At 40.8% G+C, this 12,252-nt stretch overlaps 11 non-coding genes across 11 annotated transcripts; 9 read left to right on the forward strand and 2 right to left on the reverse strand.

The window, feature by feature from the left end:
* Positions 1 to 923: 923 nt before the first annotated feature.
* TRNAI-UAU (transfer RNA isoleucine (anticodon UAU)) lies at positions 924 to 1,018 on the reverse strand. Its single transcript has 2 exons — positions 981 to 1,018; positions 924 to 959 (listed from the first exon to the last, which is right to left on the reverse strand). It is a non-coding gene; the product is annotated as a tRNA-Ile (tRNA).
* Positions 1,019 to 1,424: 406 nt separating this feature from the next.
* TRNAS-GCU (transfer RNA serine (anticodon GCU)) lies at positions 1,425 to 1,506 on the forward strand. The gene has a single exon. It is a non-coding gene; the product is annotated as a tRNA-Ser (tRNA).
* A 589-nt stretch (positions 1,507 to 2,095) lies between these two features.
* On the forward strand, positions 2,096 to 2,167 carry TRNAT-UGU (transfer RNA threonine (anticodon UGU)). Its single transcript has one exon. It is a non-coding gene; the product is annotated as a tRNA-Thr (tRNA).
* Positions 2,168 to 3,329: 1,162 nt separating this feature from the next.
* TRNAI-UAU (transfer RNA isoleucine (anticodon UAU)) lies at positions 3,330 to 3,424 on the reverse strand. The gene is made up of 2 exons: positions 3,387 to 3,424; positions 3,330 to 3,365 (listed from the first exon to the last, which is right to left on the reverse strand). It is a non-coding gene; the product is annotated as a tRNA-Ile (tRNA).
* A 406-nt stretch (positions 3,425 to 3,830) lies between these two features.
* Positions 3,831 to 3,912, forward strand: TRNAS-GCU (transfer RNA serine (anticodon GCU)). Its single transcript has one exon. It is a non-coding gene; the product is annotated as a tRNA-Ser (tRNA).
* Positions 3,913 to 4,501: 589 nt separating this feature from the next.
* TRNAT-UGU (transfer RNA threonine (anticodon UGU)) lies at positions 4,502 to 4,573 on the forward strand. Its single transcript has one exon. It is a non-coding gene; the product is annotated as a tRNA-Thr (tRNA).
* A 2,334-nt stretch (positions 4,574 to 6,907) lies between these two features.
* TRNAT-UGU (transfer RNA threonine (anticodon UGU)) lies at positions 6,908 to 6,979 on the forward strand. Its single transcript has one exon. It is a non-coding gene; the product is annotated as a tRNA-Thr (tRNA).
* Positions 6,980 to 8,642: 1,663 nt separating this feature from the next.
* Positions 8,643 to 8,724, forward strand: TRNAS-GCU (transfer RNA serine (anticodon GCU)). The gene has a single exon. It is a non-coding gene; the product is annotated as a tRNA-Ser (tRNA).
* A 589-nt stretch (positions 8,725 to 9,313) lies between these two features.
* On the forward strand, positions 9,314 to 9,385 carry TRNAT-UGU (transfer RNA threonine (anticodon UGU)). Its single transcript has one exon. It is a non-coding gene; the product is annotated as a tRNA-Thr (tRNA).
* A 1,670-nt stretch (positions 9,386 to 11,055) lies between these two features.
* TRNAS-GCU (transfer RNA serine (anticodon GCU)) lies at positions 11,056 to 11,137 on the forward strand. Its single transcript has one exon. It is a non-coding gene; the product is annotated as a tRNA-Ser (tRNA).
* Positions 11,138 to 11,726: 589 nt separating this feature from the next.
* Positions 11,727 to 11,798, forward strand: TRNAT-UGU (transfer RNA threonine (anticodon UGU)). The gene has a single exon. It is a non-coding gene; the product is annotated as a tRNA-Thr (tRNA).
* The last annotated feature ends 454 nt before the right edge of the window (positions 11,799 to 12,252 follow it).

A 12,252-nucleotide genomic window follows, 5' to 3' on the forward strand; every position in this document is an offset into this window, starting at 1 on the left:
CCTTTGAAAGGCAGAGCGAGGACTAGGACCTCTGTTCCGACTGAATCTGCATCCACAGAAAGGATGTTATAAGGCCCTACAAATTTCACCAAGGAGATGTGAAATTCTTCCCCCATAAAATACTTTTTTTCCCAGATACCCCGGCTCTTAGGCAAATGAGGTTACTCCTCAAAACCCCACCCCCACTCACCATAAATATCCTTCTCTCCTGCTGTCCATTCAAATGATACAAGGTATCTTGTACATAGAGAGAAAGGGAGAATAGGCAGACTTGTGCTTCAAAGATTTGGTGACCTTGGATGGGTGGGTTTAATGAAGAAGTGAACCTGGTTTCTGGGAAAGGAGTATCGAGATGAAGATGAGGAAAAGTGAACATGGACCACATTCATAGGTTAGAGAAATACATTTAATAGGTTGAATGGTTTTGAAAAGTGAACTTCGAGCAGTAATTGTTGTTTTTTAAATTGCAAAGAAATTAAAAATGAATGTGGGATTGGAGGCACACTCTGAGCAGAAAAGCACAATAAGCTGCTATGGTGCAACTCAAGATGGTGAATAGAACCTTTAATATGATGATGCTCTTCTTTTGCTAGTTTTTTCGAGTCACCTTTTATTGTAAGTAGCTGATACAGCATTTTTTGCAGCTCTTCAGTTTATGGTTATCATGTGAGAACACTGTTTTCATCATATTTATTATTCTACAAATGTATTTTTAAATGCACTGATGTGGTGTTTGCATGAAATGCAAGATGGCACATCATGGAATGTTTAAACTGAGCATCGCGTAGGATATGTGATATTTGGCACCCAGAGGAGTAGGACACGTAGATCCTATAAGAAGTAAAGACTCTCTAGCAAGGGCCGTCCATACTCTGAGTTTAAACTTTACTTTTTGTGAAATGGTTTATGAAAAACAACACGGCTGCTCCAGGTGAGGCTCGAACTCACAACCTCGGCATGGCTCAGTGCAAGTACTGCTGTATAAGTACCGCGCGCTAACCGATTGCGCCACTGGAGCTCTCTCTTTTCACATCTCCCCAGGTGAGCCATCTACAGCTGACCAAGTAGATGACAGACACTGCTCCATCATTCACTGTGCAAGATCGACTCACATGCTAGCATGTTATCATGACTATTAAAAATACAGTCCTTAGATTCTATAATTGTCCTATAACATATGCTCTGTCTATTCAAAACCCCATAGAATTATATCTTGACAGTTCTGACAAAGTCTAGGGGAATCTTATGAATATTTGTAATTAGCACATAGTAAGAATTTCCCAAAAATGAAATGTAGGTCCCTAATTGGGGGAAGACGTGGAATGTGAGATCTTGCCTCAGCTGTTTTTTTTCTTTTTTAGGTACAGTATATTGACACTTCAGTACCTTTTGTGAAGCAAGGTTTCAGATGGGGCTGTAGGGCAGACGAGGTGGCCGAGTGGTTAAGGCGATGGACTGCTAATCCATTGTGCTCTGCACGCGTGGGTTCGAATCCCACCTTCGTCGGAAAGCCATCAGAGTCTCTTTTGATGGCCAGCATTTCTTGTAGTATAATTACACTCTTTTTCAAGACAGAGCCAGGATCCGCTAGATGGGATCATCTGACTGTTCCATTTTAACAATTATTTCAAATAAAGTGAAGTATTTTGTGCGTAATAGAAATTAGATCTTTCATGGAGTTTCCAGAGGATTGCCTTTCACTCACTCCTGGCTTATTAACCAGTTTGGATAAATAGATTGATAAGAAAGCAGCTCTTACTCCTAAAGTTTAGGCCGTCTCAAATGAATGACTGTTAACATATGTCTGCCCCACAGAGACAGATCACTTCTAATAAGTGGGTTCTCTATATGTCACTGATTGCAGACATACTAACTAGAGCTATCGGTATGGTCTTGAATGTGAAAACTCTTATTTTCTCATATGAAAATGTAGTTTTTCATACTTCCAAGAAAAGTGCCTTAAGCATGGTCTTCAATGTGTGCGCGCACGTGGACATTCATATGCAACTACGTTTCCATACAGAGTCTCAAAATCATAGATATATTCATACCTCAGTAAGAATACATGTTGCAATTTACATCCTGCGTGCAGACTGGCCTTGTAGCTCAGTGGCAGAGCACTGGTCTTGTAAACCAGGGGTCATGAGTTCAAGCCTCATCAGGGCCTTTTTACATGAGTCTTTCTGTATGTTGTTTTCAAGTCATTCTTCCCTGGAGTCACACCTTGCTTTAGGATTGCTTATTGCCAAGCTTCCCTTTCCTGCTTTCATATTATCAAGAAAATATCATGAAGATCATTGAATTATAAATTATTGCCTCACCCCTTCCGATCGCCTGACGAACGCCTGACAAACGCCATTCTCACCCTGCCGGGCAAAGCCAAATAAGCCATGCATATTTACAGTTCCTTTGAAAGGCAGAGCGAGGACTAGGACCTCTGTTCCGACTGAATCTGCATCCACAGAAAGGATGTTATAAGGCCCTACAAATTTCACCAAGGAGATGTGAAATTCTTCCCCCATAAAATACTTTTTTTCCCAGATACCCCGGCTCTTAGGCAAATGAGGTTACTCCTCAAAACCCCACCCCCACTCACCATAAATATCCTTCTCTCCTGCTGTCCATTCAAATGATACAAGGTATCTTGTACATAGAGAGAAAGGGAGAATAGGCAGACTTGTGCTTCAAAGATTTGGTGACCTTGGATGGGTGGGTTTAATGAAGAAGTGAACCTGGTTTCTGGGAAAGGAGTATCGAGATGAAGATGAGGAAAAGTGAACATGGACCACATTCATAGGTTAGAGAAATACATTTAATAGGTTGAATGGTTTTGAAAAGTGAACTTCGAGCAGTAATTGTTGTTTTTTAAATTGCAAAGAAATTAAAAATGAATGTGGGATTGGAGGCACACTCTGAGCAGAAAAGCACCATAAGCTGCTATGGTGCAACTCAAGATGGTGAATAGAACCTTTAATATGATGATGCTCTTCTTTTGCTAGTTTTTTCGAGTCACCTTTTATTGTAAGTAGCTGATACAGCATTTTTTGCAGCTCTTCAGTTTATGGTTATCATGTGAGAACACTGTTTTCATCATATTTATTATTCTACAAATGTATTTTTAAATGCACTGATGTGGTGTTTGCATGAAATGCAAGATGGCACATCATGGAATGTTTAAACTGAGCATCGCGTAGGATATGTGATATTTGGCACCCAGAGGAGTAGGACACGTAGATCCTATAAGAAGTAAAGACTCTCTAGCAAGGGCCGTCCATACTCTGAGTTTAAACTTTACTTTTTGTGAAATGGTTTATGATAAACAACACGGCTGCTCCAGGTGAGGCTCGAACTCACAACCTCAGCATGGCTCAGTGCAAGTACTGCTGTATAAGTACCGCGCGCTAACCGATTGCGCCACTGGAGCTCTCTCTTTTCACATCTCCCCAGGTGAGCCATCTACAGCTGACCAAGTAGATGACAGACACTGCTCCATCATTCACTGTGCAAGATCGACTCACATGCTAGCATGTTATCATGACTATTAAAAATACAGTCCTTAGATTCTATAATTGTCCTATAACATATGCTCTGTCTATTCAAAACCCCATAGAATTATATCTTGACAGTTCTGACAAAGTCTAGGGGAATCTTATGAATATTTGTAATTAGCACATAGTAAGAATTTCCCAAAAATGAAATGTAGGTCCCTAATTGGGGGAAGACGTGGAATGTGAGATCTTGCCTCAGCTGTTTTTTTTCTTTTTTAGGTACAGTATATTGACACTTCAGTACCTTTTGTGAAGCAAGGTTTCAGATGGGGCTGTAGGGCAGACGAGGTGGCCGAGTGGTTAAGGCGATGGACTGCTAATCCATTGTGCTCTGCACGCGTGGGTTCGAATCCCACCTTCGTCGGAAAGCCATCAGAGTCTCTTTTGATGGCCAGCATTTCTTGTAGTATAATTACACTCTCTTTCAAGACAGAGCCAGGATCCGCTAGATGGGATCATCTGACTGTTCCATTTTAACAAATATGTCAAATAAAGTGAAGTATTTTGTGCGTAATAGAAATTAGATCTTTCATGGAGTTTCCAGAGGATTGCCTTTCACTCACTCCTGGCTTATTAACCAGTTTGGATAAATAGATTGATAAGAAAGCAGCTCTTACTCCTAAAGTTTAGGCCGTCTCAAATGAATGACTGTTAACATATGTCTGCCCCACAGAGACAGATCACTTCTAATAAGTGGGTTCTCTATATGTCACTGATTGCAGACATACTAACTAGAGCTATCGGTATGGTCTTGAATGTGAAAACTCTTATTTTCTCATATGAAAATGTAGTTTTTCATACTTCCAAGAAAAGTGCCTTAAGCATGGTCTTCAATGTGTGCGCGCACGTGGACATTCATATGCAACTACGTTTCCATACAGAGTCTCAAAATCATAGATATATTCATACCTCAGTAAGAATACATGTTGCAATTTACATCCTGCGTGCAGACTGGCCTTGTAGCTCAGTGGCAGAGCACTGGTCTTGTAAACCAGGGGTCATGAGTTCAAGCCTCATCAGGGCCTTTTTACATGAGTCTTTCTGTATGTTGTTTTCAAGTCATTCTTCCCTGGAGTCACACCTTGCTTTAGGATTGCTTATTGCCAAGCTTCCCTTTCCTGCTTTCATATTATCAAGAAAATATCATGAAGATCATTGAATTATAAATTATTGCCTCACCCCTTCCGATCGCCTGACGAACGCCTGACAAACGCCATTCTCACCCTGCCGGGCAAAGCCAAATAAGCCATGCATATTTACAGTTCCTTTGAAAGGCAGAGCGAGGACTAGGACCTCTGTTCCGACTGAATCTGCATCCACAGAAAGGATGTTATAAGGCCCTACAAATTTCACCAAGGAGATGTGAAATTCTTCCCCCATAAAATACTTTTTTTCCCAGATACCCCGGCTCTTAGGCAAATGAGGTTACTCCTCAAAACCCCACCCCCACTCACCATAAATATCCTTCTCTCCTGCTGTCCATTCAAATGATACAAGGTATCTTGTACATAGAGAGAAAGGGAGAATAGGCAGACTTGTGCTTCAAAGATTTGGTGACCTTGGATGGGTGGGTTGAATGAAGAAGTGAACCTGGTTTCTGGGAAAGGAGTATCGAGATGAAGATGAGGAAAAGTGAACATGGACCACATTCATAGGTTAGAGAAATACATTTAATAGGTTGAATGGTTTTGAAAAGTGAACTTCGAGCAGTAATTGTTGTTTTTTAAATTGCAAAGAAATTAAAAATGAATGTGGGATTGGAGGCACACTCTGAGCAGAAAAGCACCATAAGCTGCTATGGTGCAACTCAAGATGGTGAATAGAACCTTTAATATGATGATGCTCTTCTTTTGCTAGTTTTTTCGAGTCACCTTTTATTGTAAGTAGCTGATACAGCATTTTTTGCAGCTCTTCAGTTTATGGTTATCATGTGAGAACACTGTTTTCATCATATTTATTATTCTACAAATGTATTTTTAAATGCACTGATGTGGTGTTTGCATGAAATGCAAGATGGCACATCATGGAATGTTTAAACTGAGCATCGCGTAGGATATGTGATATTTGGCACCCAGAGGAGTAGGACACGTAGATCCTATAAGAAGTAAAGACTCTCTAGCAAGGGCCGTCCATACTCTGAGTTTAAACTTTACTTTTTGTGAAATGGTTTATGAAAAACAACACGGCTGCTCCAGGTGAGGCTCGCACTCACAACCTCGGCATGGCTCAGTGCAAGTACTGCTGTATAAGTACCGCGCGCTAACCGATTGCGCCACTGGAGCTCTCTCTTTTCACATATCCCCAGGTGAGCCATCTACAGCTGACCAAGTAGATGACAGACACTGCTCCATCATTCACTGTGCAAGATCGACTCACATGCTAGCATGTTATCATGACTATTAAAAATACAGTCCTTAGATTCTATAATTGTCCTATAACATATGCTCTGTCTATTCAAAACCCCATAGAATTATATCTTGACAGTTCTGACAAAGTCTAGGGGAATCTTATGAATATTTGTAATTAGCACATAGTAAGAATTTCCCAAAAATGAAATGTAGGTCCCTAATTGGGGGAAGACGTGGAATGTGAGATCTTGCCTCAGCTGTTTTTTTTCTTTTTTAGGTACAGTATATTGACACTTCAGTACCTTTTGTGAAGCAAGGTTTCAGATGGGGCTGTAGGGCAGACGAGGTGGCGGAGTGGTTAAGGCGATGGACTGCTAATCCATTGTGCTCTGCACGCGTGGGTTCGAATCCCACCTTCGTCGGAAAGCCATCAGAGTCTCTTTTGATGGCCAGCATTTCTTGTAGTATAATTACACTCTCTTTCAAGACAGAGCCAGGATCCGCTAGATGGGATCATCTGACTGTTCCATTTTAACAAATATGTCAAATAAAGTGAAGTATTTTGTGCGTAATAGAAATTAGATCTTTCATGGAGTTTCCAGAGGATTGCCTTTCACTCACTCCTGGCTTATTAACCAGTTTGGATAAATAGATTGATAAGAAAGCAGCTCTTACTCCTAAAGTTTAGGCCGTCTCAAATGAATGACTGTTAACATATGTCTGCCCCACAGAGACAGATCACTTCTAATAAGTGGGTTCTCTATATGTCACTGATTGCAGACATACTAACTAGAGCTATCGGTATGGCCTTGAATGTGAAAACTCTTATTTTCTCATATGAAAATGTAGTTTTTCATACTTCCAAGAAAAGTGCCTTAAGCATGGTCTTCAATGTGTGCGCGCACGTGGACATTCATATGCAACTACGTTTCCATACAGAGTCTCAAAATCATAGATATATTCATACCTCAGTAAGAATACATGTTGCAATTTACATCCTGCGTGCAGACTGGCCTTGTAGCTCAGTGGCAGAGCACTGGTCTTGTAAACCAGGGGTCATGAGTTCAAGCCTCATCAGGGCCTTTTTACATGAGTCTTTCTGTATGTTGTTTTCAAGTCATTCTTCCCTGGAGTCACACCTTGCTTTAGGATTGCTTATTGCCAAGCTTCCCTTTCCTGCTTTCATATTATCAAGAAAATATCATGAAGATCATTGAATTATAAATTATTGCCTCACCCCTTCCGATCGCCTGACGAACGCCTGACAAATGCCATTCTCACCCTGCCGGGCAAAGCCAAATAAGCCATGCATATTTACAGTTCCTTTGAAAGGCAGAGCGAGGACTAGGACCTCTGTTCCGACTGAATCTGCATCCACAGAAAGGATGTTATAAGGCCCTACAAATTTCACCAAGGAGATGTGAAATTCTTCCCCCATAAAATACTTTTTTTCCCAGATACCCCGGCTCTTAGGCAAATGAGGTTACTCCTCAAAACCCCACCCCCACTCACCATAAATATCCTTCTCTCCTGCTGTCCATTCAAATGATACAAGGTATCTTGTACATAGAGAGAAAGGGAGAATAGGCAGACTTGTGCTTCAAAGATTTGGTGACCTTGGATGGGTGGGTTGAATGAAGAAGTGAACCTGGTTTCTGGGAAAGGAGTATCGAGATGAAGATGAGGAAAAGTGAACATGGACCACATTCATAGGTTAGAGAAATACATTTAATAGGTTGAATGGTTTTGAAAAGTGAACTTCGAGCAGTAATTGTTGTTTTTTAAATTGCAAAGAAATTAAAAATGAATGTGGGATTGGAGGCACACTCTGAGCAGAAAAGCACCATAAGCTGCTATGGTGCAACTCAAGATGGTGAATAGAACCTTTAATATGATGATGCTCTTCTTTTGCTAGTTTTTTCGAGTCACCTTTTATTGTAAGTAGCTGATACAGCATTTTTTGCAGCTCTTCAGTTTATGGTTATCATGTGAGAACACTGTTTTCATCATATTTATTATTCTACAAATGTATTTTTAAATGCACTGATGTGGTGTTTGCATGAAATGCAAGATGGCACATCATGGAATGTTTAAACTGAGCATCGCTTAGGATATGTGATATTTGGCACCCAGAGGAGTAGGACACGTAGATCCTATAAGAAGTAAAGACTCTCTAGCAAGGGCCGTCCATACTCTGAGTTTAAACTTTACTTTTTGTTAAATGGTTTATGAAAAACAACACGGCTGCTCCAGGTGAGGCTCGAACTCACAACCTCGGCATGGCTCAGTGCAAGTACTGCTGTATAAGTACCGCAAGCTAACCGATTGCACCACTGGAGCTCTCTCTTTTCACATCTCCCCAGGTGAGCCATCTACAGCTGACCAAGTAGATGACAGACACTGCTCCATCATTCACTGTGCAAGATCGACTCACATGCTAGCATGTTATCATGACTATTAAAAATACAGTCCTTAGATTCTATAATTGTCCTATAACATATGCTCTGTCTATTCAAAACCCCATAGAATTATATCTTGACAGTTCTGACAAAGTCTAGGGGAATCTTATGAATATTTGTAATTAGCACATAGTAAGAATTTCCCAAAAATGAAATGTAGGTCCCTAATTGGGGGAAGACGTGGAATGTGAGATCTTGCCTCAGCTGTTTTTTTTCTTTTTTAGGTACAGTATATTGACACTTCAGTACCTTTTGTGAAGCAAGGTTTCAGATGGGTCTGTAGGGCAGACGAGGTGGCCGAGTGGTTAAGGCGATGGACTGCTAATCCATTGTGCTCTGCACGCGTGGGTTCGAATCCCACCTTCGTCGGAAAGCCATCAGAGTCTCTTTTGATGGCCAGCATTTCTTGTAGTATAATTACACTCTCTTTCAAGACAGAGCCAGGATCCGCTAGATGGGATCATCTGACTGTTCCATTTTAACAAATATGTCAAATAAAGTGAAGTATTTTGTGCGTAATAGAAATTAGATCTTTCATGGAGTTTCCAGAGGATTGCCTTTCACTCACTCCTGGCTTATTAACCAGTTTGGATAAATAGATTGATAAGAAAGCAGCTCTTACTCCTAAAGTTTAGGCCGTCTCAAATGAATGACTGTTAACATATGTCTGCCCCACAGAGACAGATCACTTCTAATAAGTGGGTTCTCTATATGTCACTGATTGCAGACATACTAACTAGAGCTATCGGTATGGTCTTGAATGTGAAAACTCTTATTTTCTCATATGAAAATGTAGTTTTTCATATTTCCAAGAAAAGTGCCTTAAGCATGGTCTTCAATGTGTGCGCGCACGTGGACATTCATATGCAACTACGTTTCCATACAGAGTCTCAAAATCATAGATATATTCATACCTCAGTAAGAATACATGTTGCAATTTACATCCTGTGTGCAGACTGGCCTTGTAGCTCAGTGGCAGAGCACTGGTCTTGTAAACCAGGGGTCATGAGTTCAAGCCTCATCAGGGCCTTTTTACATGAGTCTTTCTGTATGTTGTTTTCAAGTCATTCTTCCCTGGAGTCACACCTTGCTTTAGGATTGCTTATTGCCAAGCTTCCCTTTCCTGCTTTCATATTATCAAGAAAATATCATGAAGATCATTGAATTATAAATTATTGCCTCACCCCTTCCGATCGCCTGACGAACGCCTGACAAACGCCATTCTCACCCTGCCGGGCAAAGCCAAATAAGCCATGCATATTTACAGTTCCTTTGAAAGGCAGAGCGAGGACTAGGACCTCTGTTCCGACTGAATCTGCATCCACAGAAAGGATGTTATAAGGCCCTACAAATTTCACCAAGGAGATGTGAAATTCTTCCCCCATAAAATACTTTTTTTCCCAGATACCCCGGCTCTTAGGCAAATGAGGTTACTCCTCAAAACCCCACCCCCACTCACCATAAATATCCTTCTCTCCTGCTGTCCATTCAAATGATACAAGGTATCTTGTACATAGAGAGAAAGGGAGAATAGGCAGACTTGTGCTTCAAAGATTTGGTGACCTTGGATGGGTGGGTTTAATGAAGAAGTGAACCTGGTTTCTGGGAAAGGAGTATTGAGATGAAGATGAGGAAAAGTGAACATGGACCACATTCATAGGTTAGAGAAATACATTTAATAGGTTGAACGGTTTTGAAAAGTGAACTTCGAGCAGTAATTGTTGTTTTTTAAATTGCAAATAAATTAAAAATGAATGTGGGATTGGAGGCATACTCTGAGCAGAAAAGCACCATAAGCTGCTATGGTGCAACTCAAGATGGTGAATAGAACCTTTAATATGATGATGCTCTTCTTTTGCTAGTTTTTTCGAGTCACCTTTTATTGTAAGTAGCTGATACAGCATTTTTTGCAGCTCTTCAGTTTATGGTTATCATGTGAGAACACTGTTTTCATCATATTTATTATTCTACAAATGTATTTTTAAATGCACTGATGTGGTGTTTGCATGAAATGCAAGATGGCACATCATGGAATGTTTAAACTGAGCATCGCGTAGGATATGTGATATTTGGCACCCAGAGGAGTAGGACACGTAGATCCTATAAGAAGTAAAGACTCTCTAGCAAGGGCCGTCCATACTCTGAGTTTAAACTTTACTTTTTGTGAAATGGTTTATGAAAAACAACACGGCTGCTCCAGGTGAGGCTCGAGCTCACAACCTCGGCATGGCTCAGTGCAAGTACTGCTGTATAAGTACCGCGCGCTAACCGATTGCGCCACTGGAGCTCTCTCTTTTTACATCTCCCCAGGTGAGCCATCTACAGCTGACCAAGTAGATGGCAGACACTGCTCCATCATTCACTGTGCAAGATCGACTCACATGCTAGCATGTTATCATGACTATTAAAAATACAGTCCAAACGGAATAGATTCTATAATTGTCCTATAACATATGCTCTGTCTATTCAAAACCCCATAGAATTATATCTTGACAGTTCTGACAAAGTCTAGGGGAATCTTATGAATATTTGTAATTAGCACATAGAAAGAATTTCCCAAAAATGAAATGTAGGTCCCTAATTGGGGGAAGACGTGGAATGTGAGATCTTGCCTCAGCTGTTTTTTTTCTTTTTTAGGTACAGTATATTGACACTTCAGTACCTTTTGTGAAGCAAGGTTTCAGATGGGGCTGTAGGGCAGACGAGGTGGCCGAGTGGTTAAGGCGATGGACTGCTAATCCATTGTGCTCTGCACGCGTGGGTTCGAATCCCACCTTCGTCGGAAAGCCATCAGAGTCTCTTTTGATGGCCAGCATTTCTTGTAGTATAATTACACTCTCTTTCAAGACAGAGCCAGGATCCGCTAGATGGGATCATCTGACTGTTCCATTTTAACAAATATGTCAAATAAAGTGAAGTATTTTGTGCGTAATAGAAATTAGATCTTTCATGGAGTTTCCAGAGGATTGCCTTTCACTCACTCCTGGCTTATTAACCAGTTTGGATAAATAGATTGATAAGAAAGCAGCTCTTACTCCTAAAGTTTAGGCCGTCTCAAATGAATGACTGTTAACATATGTCTGCCCCACAGAGACAGATCACTTCTAATAAGTGGGTTCTCTATATGTCACTGATTGCAGACATACAAAATAGAGCTATCGGTATGGTCTTGAATGTGAAAACTCTTATTTTCTCATATGAAAATGTAGTTTTTCATATTTCCAAGAAAAGTGCCTTAAGCATGGTCTTCAATGTGTGCGCGCACGTGGACATTCATATGCAACTACGTTTCCATACAGAGTCTCAAAATCATAGATATATTCATACCTCAGTAAGAATACATGTTGCAATTTACATCCTGCGTGCAGACTGGCCTTGTAGCTCAGTGGCAGAGCACTGGTCTTGTAAACCAGGGGTCATGAGTTCAAGCCTCATCAGGGCCTTTTTACATGAGTCTTTCTGTATGTTGTTTTCAAGTCATTCTTCCCTGGAGTCACACCTTGCTTTAGGATTGCTTATTGCCAAGCTTCCCTTTCCTGCTTTCATATTATCAAGAAAATATCATGAAGATCATTGAATTATAAATTATTGCCTCACCACTTCCGATCGCCTGACGAACGCCTGACAAACGCCATTCTCACCCTGCCGGGCAAAGCCAAATAAGCCATGCATATTTACAGTTCCTTTGAAAGGCAGAGCGAGGACTAGGGCCTCTGTTCCGACTGAATCTGCATCCACAGAAAGGATGTTATAAGGCCCTACAAATTTCACCAAGGAGATGTGAAATTCTTCCCCCATAAAATACTTTTTTTCCCAGATACCCCGGCTCTTAGGCAAATGAGGTTACTCCTCAAAACCCCACCCCCACTCACCATAAATATCCTTCTCTCCTGCTGT

The sequence above is a fragment of the Triturus cristatus genome, chromosome 12, assembly GCF_964204655.1.
Source record: "Triturus cristatus chromosome 12, aTriCri1.1, whole genome shotgun sequence".
Classification (NCBI taxonomy): domain Eukaryota; kingdom Metazoa; phylum Chordata; class Amphibia; order Caudata; family Salamandridae; genus Triturus; species Triturus cristatus.